Source organism: Dasypus novemcinctus, chromosome 7 (assembly GCF_030445035.2).
Source record: "Dasypus novemcinctus isolate mDasNov1 chromosome 7, mDasNov1.1.hap2, whole genome shotgun sequence".
NCBI classification, from domain to species: Eukaryota; Metazoa; Chordata; class Mammalia; order Cingulata; family Dasypodidae; genus Dasypus; species Dasypus novemcinctus.
Window position 1 is genome coordinate 131,224,211 of NC_080679.1, and position 9,371 is coordinate 131,233,581.

Sequence of the window (9,371 nt, forward strand, 5' to 3'; positions counted from 1 at the left end):
TTTGCTGAATGAATGAGTGAATAAATAAGAGTTCTTCTCATTATCTCTTAGACTTTTCTTAACTCATGGAAGACACTCAGCACTATGGGTATCTTCTGGTGCACCACTGTCCCTGGACTATGAGGATGAGAGCAAGGCAATATTTACAGTTTATTTTTTTTATTTTATTTTTTATTTTTTTGGTATTGTTCAGTTTAGCTGATTCAGATTTCAAAGCAGAATTCAGCAAACTTATAAATATACCAGTCAAGTTCTCTGGGTTCCTCTCTCTCTTTCTCAATAAATCTGCCTTCTGTCATTCCCCAAATCAAAACTGCACCAAATTTCTCACTTGTTTCAGAAAAATTCTTTCCCATTTTGTTCCATCTACCTTCTGAATATCATATTTGAATTGTTCTCATTTTGTCTTTTCTAATGCTTTGAATCAGTGAATTAGAATGTAAGAGATGGAAGGGACTACTACAACATAGTCTCTTTCATTTTTGAGATACGGAAACCAAAGCACAGAAAGCAGGAGCAAGATGGAAGCAAGGGGTGCAACTGCAGCCCTGTCCTGCTCTGCGTGGTGGGTGCTTGCTGCTTCCCTTGGCAGTCTGCCGATGTTTGGGATTCTTCCATTTAAGAGTTAGAGTCTGCCTCCATTTGAACTGAATACACAAAATACCACTTTTTTCACGTGCTCTGGCTGCTGGGAAGAACATCGCTCCAGCACCCGATGCTAGTCATGTGGTTAAAATGGGACTCCCCGGTTTCCTTGGGAGTGGAGGCAGCTCTCGCCACTTTGCAGACGCAGAGGTTACAGGGATTTCTGCGGGTGTCCGATGATAGAGATGCACCATAAAGCATCCAACTCCCGGGCAGGTGGCAGCTGAGGCCTCCTCACTGCGTCAGTCGTGGTTCTTGAATTTGGTCAGCCTTCTCTTCTATGGTGATGAGGAGGCCTCATGTTCCAGCCTCGAACTCCTATGAATAAATGTCGTTTCTGGTGCACGCAAAGTCATTTTGTGTTGTTTGCACTTCTTTTGAGCTTTGCCTTGTTTACTTGTCTTTAGACACCTCTTGCTCCCATTAGACTGGAAGCTCCATGAGGGTGGAGGCCTTATCCATCTTGGCTACTACCATCTTATCTTCTCTGCAAGAAACGAACCTGGCCCGTAGCAGGTATGTGATAAATATTCATTAATGATTTCAAAAAAGAATACAGTGTTTTCTCAGTTCTCTCCTAGCAGAGGAGAGGTGTTTCTTGTCTTTTTTTCCCCCTCACATACGTTTTCTTTCTTTGGGTGCATTTTCCCCTTCATTTCCATTGGGTTTTGATGGTTGTTACTTTGACTTACCTTGTATGTCTGGTCATCTGTGGGTATTTATCCACTGTTATGGATGAAGAGCAGAGCTGATGAGTACAGGAAGCTGCTGTGGTGTCCTCTGCTCTTGCTTGCGTCTGTCAGTCCCAAAGAACCTGTATTTGAAGGAAGGGGCTGACGGTGCCTTGCGCATGCCAGGGCTCTTTTGGAAGAATTTGCTTTCGGTGCTCAGAAGGGGAGGCTCCTGCGACTGCCTACCCCACCCCAACCCCACAATTCTAAAGCCTGATTTCTTTGATTAGGCACAGAATGGGAGCCCTCACTCTCTTCCGGCAGACAGTGATTGCCCGTGGTATGGACCTCCTTTCATTTTGGGTACGTTAACTGCTACCCTGCCTGTGACTCTGTGTGGGGTGAGATGGGAGCACACAAGCTGATGGCTCTGATCAATTCCTTTGGTCTCTACACTCTCCCCTGCTCTGGCCCTCTGTCCCCACCAATATTAAACCAGCACCTATTCCCAGGAAAGCTGTGCCAGCCCCCAACTGCTCAGCTTCTCTGGGCTGAGTTGCCATGACTGCTCTAGGAATTATTCCCTCTCTTCCAGAGCATCCCTGGAATCCCTGGTACTCTTGGCCTTCTCTCTCTTTGTCACTTACTTCTCTCCCCTTGTGTATTTCCTCGATCCTTTCAATGAAATGTGTGTAGGGGGAGAGGGTAAGTAAATGTCCCAAGTCTGTTGGCACTTTAGCAAAAATCTCAAGAAGATATTAAAATATACCCTTAGATTTCACCTAACATTCTCAATAGAATGCATGTTAATGAGTCTAAAAATATTATTTTTAAGTCCATTTTTTTCTGAGGTTCTGGTTGTGTCAGGCGGGCCCAGGTCTGTAGGACAGAATTTAGGGAGATCTGTCTCAGAAAGCATGCGATTCCAGCTCTTCTTCAAAGCCTGGCCCCTCCTCTAGCATCTCTGGAAAGAAACCTCACCTCTGCTTTATCCACTTCTAATCGACCCACCAGTGTAATCCAAAACCAAATGTTAGATGGAGGGAAACATATGGAAAGGAGGAAAAGAGGGAAAGAAAAAGTAGGCATTCTTCTTTTACACATGTAATAACTAAGTTTGAGCGCTCATTGTGTGCCAGGCTTTGTAGAGGTGGTGGGCTAGGATGGATTTTGCCTTTCTGCTCCCCATTGCCTTCAAGCAAATGGGTGATACCTTATAATCTCTGGATTACTTTTAGCCTCCAGTTCTCATACAGCAAAAAAAACTAGTTTTCTAGACAGAAAACTTTTTTTTTTTTTTTTTTGGCCTACACAGGACACTCTTTCCAGTCAATTCAAAGAGAAATTGTCTCTGCCCATGTAAGGATTCCATCTTGAATATCAAAATCCAACAGGAAGTTAAAGAGTGTTGGAATCAAAAGACCCAAAGACATTCAGTGTCACTGCAGCAAACATCAACCGCAAGAGGAAAATGTTTGATCATGACTCATAAAGATCTGTTATGAGCCATGAATTATATTTACAGGGGGACGGTAAACACACTTTGCTTTCAAGTTTTATACCTTGAGCAGACTCATTTTCTCAGGTGTTAATATGAAGAGATGTAAATAGCCCAGGAACTACTTTTTGAAACAGAAGCTATAAAATTAATGATCTCTGCCAAACAGTCCCTCATTCCTCATCACGATAAACAAATTGGACATAAAACAGCCTGGCTGGATGTGTCTTTGCTAGTGGAGGAGTGTGTGTGTGGGGGAGGGTAGTTATTGGATAGTGGATAGTGCTATAATTTTTATTTGTCAGGAGAGAGAGTAGAGGAAAATAAACAAACAGTGCTTTAAATTATGTTGGTCTAGAAATGGCAGGTGTTTTTCAGAAAACCTGAAAGGCACAAGCCAAAACAATCAAAACCATGGCTTCCTTGCAAGGTGGAAGTGTGAAGTTTCAATCTGAAAAACATCCCATTGGCCAGGTAAAAGGTAAGCAAGTTTAAGAGATGGGAGGCTGTGAACCTGACAGTGTAGAGATGATTGCTCACTGAGGCAGGGCCTCTGCCAGGCAGACCCATTTATAATTTATTTCACTCCTTTGTAACCTACCAACAGCACAAAATGACCGAATATTTAGCAAGGCTGAATTGACTCTGCTAGAGACAGAAGTGAGAGACCAAAGTCATTTATAAGAAAAGACGATGACATTTTAAAAATCAATTTAATTTTCTTTCCCTTTCTGCAAAACATAAATAATTGTGTTACTTGGTCTATACTTAAATTTCCTGGCATTTCTAACACGAGGAAGGAATGTACACAAAGTGTATTTACTAGTGTCCTTTTAAAAACACACAGAAATACATAGCAAAAGTTAATATTTTCATTTGCCTGTGTGATACAGTCTAAGTTATTTAATCTTACATAGATTTCTAATATTGATTATAGAGAAGCCACCTACAAATAGATTAGACTCATTGGAAGTATTTAGTGGACTAAATTTGGCTAAATATCCATAATTGTAAGTATGCGTGCATGCATAGTTCCATCTGCTAATAAATATGGTGGAAAACAGTATTTTACAAAGAATGAATGAATGAGTGAATGAATGAATGAATGACCAGCGGAAAATTTCCCCAGTAACAAACTACATCTGAATGAATATATATTGCTTGCTGTGGAATCTAAATCTTATCTGTTCATCCACCGGACACCACTATCATTTAGTGCCTAATATGTTCCAGACAAGGTTCTAAGCATCTTAAGTCTTCATTTTTAACAACCAAACCTAAAAGGTAGTATTCTCACTACTAAAACTCTCCTGGGCTATCTTGGCATTCATTTCATTTCGGCCAGGATGCTTGCTTCAATACTGACCCTTAGCCCAGTCAATAAGTAGCTTTCCATCCCTGGTGCCCAGACTTTCCAGAATGCTTGTGGCCTCCACCCACGCTCACCACACACCTCACCCAAAACCCACGGCTGGTTCCTTCTCCTTTCTGTACACATTTGCTTTATTTTATTATTTTTTAAAATTTTATTGATACATATTAATAAAGCATAAATCCTTTCAAAGAATAAAATCAATGCTATTTGGTGTAATTATGTTTGTGGATTCATCACCCCAATCACTTCCAGGGCACTTTCATTATTCCAATAAAAATAATAAAAAGCAAACAAAGCTCATCACCTCTCAGTCTTTCTCTGCCTTGCCTGCCAAACATAGCTGCTATTCTTTTCCTTCTCTCTAATATATTTGTTTTTATATTTTGTAAAAACAGTCATATATGCAATATCACCCATATTTGTGTTTTACATGAGGTTCTACTATCTTATACAGTCCCATGTTACAGTTCTTAGCATTCCTTCTAGTAATATACATGACCTTAGACTTTCCTTTTTCAACCACTGTTATACCCATACAATAGCGCTGCTAGTTACAGACACCATGATATGCTTTCATCATTTCTCATTTCCAAAGATTTACAAAGAAACATTTTACCAATTCTGCACAGGTTAACTCTTTACTTTCCATTCTCTACCCTCCTTCCATTTTCTGGAAACCTATATTCTAATTATTAACTCCATGAGTTTACACAGTATATTTTGTTCATAATAGCACAATCATAGTATTTGTCCTTTTGTGTCTGGCTTGCTTCATTCAACATAATGTCCTCCAGGTTCATCCATGTTGTCATAAACTTCACAACTTCATTTCTTTTTACAGCTGCACAATATTCCACCAGGTGTATACACCACAATTTGTCTGTCCATTCATCGGTCAATGGACAACTGTTTCCAACTTTTGGCAATAGTGACTAAAAGACAAACTACCCCATTAAAAAAGTGGGCAAAAGACTGAAAAGACAATTGTCCAAAGAAGAATTACAAATGGGAAAAAAACACATGAACAAATTTTCAACATCGCAAGTGATAAGAGAAATGCAAATGAAAACTACAATGAGATATCATTTCATACCTATTAGACTGGCCGCTATTAAAAGGTAAAAAAACTAAATGTTAGAGAGGTTGTGGAGAGATAGGAATTCTTATTCACTGTTGGCAGTAATATAGAATGGTACAGCCACTGTTGAGAACTGTTTGGCAGTTCTAAAGTCACTTGACTATTGAATTCTCATGTGACTCAGCAATACCATAGCTGGGTATATACCCATAAGAACTGAGAGCAGAGACATGAACAGACATCTGCACACTGATGGTCAAAGTGGCCTTACTCACTATTGCACATTTGCACATTTGCTTTAAACTAACCAAACCTTTAATCCTGTGGGCAATCTATTAACTTCCACCCCAGACCATGATAAAGCCACAAGCCCACAGGTCCCCTTTGTTCTGCTTGTGTGCTCCCCATTGATAATTGAGGCCCAGGCCAATTGTGCTTCTTGTTGACCCTCTCATGGATCCCCCCTCTCTCTGGAATCTGTGAGTAATAAATTATCTTTCCTCATGTATTATGGCCTCAGTTTCCTACTGTGTCATACCTGACCTCCACCTAGACCCCAATTTAAAATCCGACGTAACTAACAGGTAGTACTAGGAAGCAGACTTGGCTCAACAGATAGAGCATCCGCCTACCACATGGGAGGTCCAGGGTTCAAACCCGGCGCCTCCTGGCCCTTGTGGTGAGCAGTGCTGATGTGCACAAGGAGTGCTGTGCCATGCAGGGGTGTCCCCCACATAGGAGAGCCCCAAGCGCAAGGAGTGTGCCCCATATGGAGAGCCACCCTGTGTGGAAAAAGTGCAGCCTGCCCAATAGTGATGCTGTACACACGGAGAGCTGATGCAGCAAGATGACACAATAAAGAGACACAGATTCCTGGTGCCGCTGACAAGAATACAAGCGAACACAGAAGAATGCACAGCTAATGGACACAGAGCAGACAGTGTGGGGGTGGGGGAGAAATAAAAATTTTAAAAAATCTTTAAAAAAAAACACAACAAAAGAGGCAGTACTCTCACTATTCTTATGTAGATAGTACAATTGTGGAGGAAAGAGCTTAAAATCTGCCCCAATTCCTTTAGAAGAGAGCTGAGGTGTGTATCTAAGCCATCTGGATCCTGGACGTGGGCTCAAGAAGAATCTGAGCAGTTTCAGTGAATGGCAACACACAGAAGAATGTAGAACCAACTGGAGCCCACTGTGTGACCACCACCATCCTGTCCCAGCCGTTCAATATCCATATCCTCCATCTTTACTATCCTGAGGAACTACCTTGTGGCCATTGAGAGTTAGGCCTGGTGTGAAGAGTTGTATGTGTAAACAGAACTCCTTTTTTTAAAGGACATTTAATCTTGAAGAGGAGACTTAAGATGAGCCTTATCAAATAGAACAATTTGTCCTAGTTGAAGGAGATTGTGAACATTCTTAATAGTGAAATTATGGAAACAGAACGATAGCTCTTGAGCATCTCCCTGGTACCAGGTGGGGGCATTTACCCCACGACAATCCCGAAATGACTGATGTTGCCCTCCCCATTTCTGAGCGGGATTGGCAGAGACAGAGGCAGATTTGAATCTGAATCTATGCCACCTAGTGTAGGAGAAGTAGAATGCCCAGTCTTGCTGGCAAGCTGATTGTGATCTTGGGAATGGAATCAACCTGTGTGGCTCAAAGAGGTAGCATTCAGGTGTGGTGTGTGCCATGGCAAGAATGTGGGGTACGCATGGGCCATTCTTGTTAAGGCTGTTTAATCTTACATAGATTAGACCCCTCAGTTTAGGGAGAGCACTAGTGCATATACATTTACAGGAGGACAGGGAATGAGAATGAGTGGAAAGGGAAGAGGTAAATGATTCCTTCTCTGTTTCCCACCTCATGCTCCTCCTCTCATTCTTCTCTTTCATGGATACTCCAAGAAAGAAAGGAGCACTTAAGATCTCATTTGATGGCTGTGCTTATTTTGAGCCCTGTTGCTCTCAGATAATATTCCTCAACCTTCTCCCCTGCTCTGTCATTCGGACCTGCTGATATGCTATCAGCAAGGGTGTGACTGATGACAGGGATGGAATGAGAGGAGGCATGGGAAGAGGAACAACCAAAATGAAGGGATAAGTCATGGTATTCCTCCCTCTTCAGTTCGTCACAGGTGGCATCTTTTCTTTACCTTGACAGGGTCACCAAAGTTCTATCCACTGTCCTGTGGACCCTGCACCCCTGATATCAATACCCTGCCACCTCCCTTTGCCACCTAGAAGTTATAATGGCCCAAGCTATTGTTAACCACTGGCTACCAAGACTGTCCAATGCTTAGCTTCTTGGGTTCTCCTGTTCATTTTGGTCTGTTTCCTGGATGGCCCCTACTCAGACAATTGGAGCAAACATAATCTGCTTGTTGGAGAAGACTCTCAAAGGAGATTCTTCCCCTTGTGGGTTTCCCAGAAATTCTCCAGCTAGAGCTCTCTAGATATGTAGATTCTTTACCTTTTCTCTGATGGCTACTAATGTCCCTTCTGAACTTCTTATTCAACAGCCTATTTTTTCTCTAGATGATTTCTACTGAGGTTAAAGTTAAGAGACTCTGTGGCAGTCCTTTTCAAAATGACCCAATCCATCTGGCACATCTAGCACATTGTGAAACATCTATCTTTGCAGTAAATAGTTAGAAGCAGGTATCTTCAAACTATTCAGCAGATCTCTTAAAAATAAGCTTCTTTAGGGATGAATGTGGCATTATTCCATACTCCTGAACAACTGGTGGACAGGTAAAACTCTGTAGGTGTTCTCTTTTTTTTTTTTAATGGATTTTTAAGTTTTAAAAAAAGATACGTAGATCATACAAAATATTACACTAAAAAATATGAGGATCCCATATACCCCCACTCCCCACCTCCCCACTTCTCCCACATCACCAAATTCTTTCATCAATGTGGCACATTCATTGCATTTGATGAACACATTTTGGAGCACTGCTACACAGCATGGATTATAGTTTATATTGTAGTTTACACTCTCTCCCAGTCCATTCAGTGAGTTATGGCAGGATATATGATATACTGCATCTGTCCCTGCAATATTGTTCAGGACAACTCCAAGTCCTGAAAATGCCCCCATATCACACTTCTTCTTCCTTCTCCCTGCCCTCAGCAACTCCTGTGGCCAGTCTCCAAAAATATGGAATACTTCATGAATTTGCATGTCATCCTTCCACAGGGACCATGCTAATATTTTCTGTATCATTCCAATTTTAGTATATGTGCTGCTGAAGAGAGCACTGTAGGTGTTCTCTTGAAACTCTTCTGATTTAAACCAAGGTAAGGGAATTCACTCTTTGTCTTCCTCAGTTAGGTGGGGAAATGAGGAGATCACAGTATACCAAATACCCTTTGAAATAACCTCCTCTCTTTCAGCCTTCTCAACTTCATGATCAATCCCTTAGCCACCTCCTATGCAACTTTGATCTGGATGATGGGCAGAAGATGAGAAGACCAGTTTGTGAGTATCTCCTGCATGAGTGGCTAGGCCCTTTACTTCAGAATGTGGTGAGATCTAGCAACTGTAGTGGTTTCCAGTTATATGTACTCCAGAAAAACATGTTCTTAAACTTAACCTTAACCCATTTTGTGGGTGTGATCCATTGTAAGCAGGATGTTCTGATGAGGTCATTTCAGTTAACATTTGGCCCACCCCATTCAAGATTGTTTTTTATTTTTCTCCTTAGTTTGTTATTTTTAAATGTTACATTAAAAAATATAAGAGATTCCCATTTACCCCCCTCTCCCCCACACCCCACTCCTCCCATATCAACAAGCTCTTTCATCATTCTGGCACATTCATTGCATTTGGTGAATACATTTTGGAACACTGCTGCACCGCATGGATTATATCCTATTACTGGACTCCTCTATAAGAGAATGAAACTCAGACAGAAAGAGTGAAAGTCATAGAGGAAGCGATCAGAAACTGAATTTCAATGGAACCTGGAAGAGAAGGGAGAGACCAGGAAACGCTACCATGTGCCTTGCCTTGATCAAGGCATATGGTAGCCTCTCCTGGTCTCTCCCTTCTCTTCCCTTCCTGACTAAAGACTAAGGATTTCTGGCAAACAGT

General features: G+C 41.5%; 1 non-coding gene across 1 annotated transcript; it reads right to left on the bottom strand.

The window, feature by feature from the left end:
- Positions 1 to 8,429: 8,429 nt before the first annotated feature.
- LOC131279333 (U6 spliceosomal RNA) lies at positions 8,430 to 8,536 on the bottom strand. Its single transcript, XR_009186703.1, has one exon. It is a non-coding gene; the product is annotated as a U6 spliceosomal RNA (small nuclear RNA).
- Positions 8,537 to 9,371: the final 835 nt, after the last annotated feature.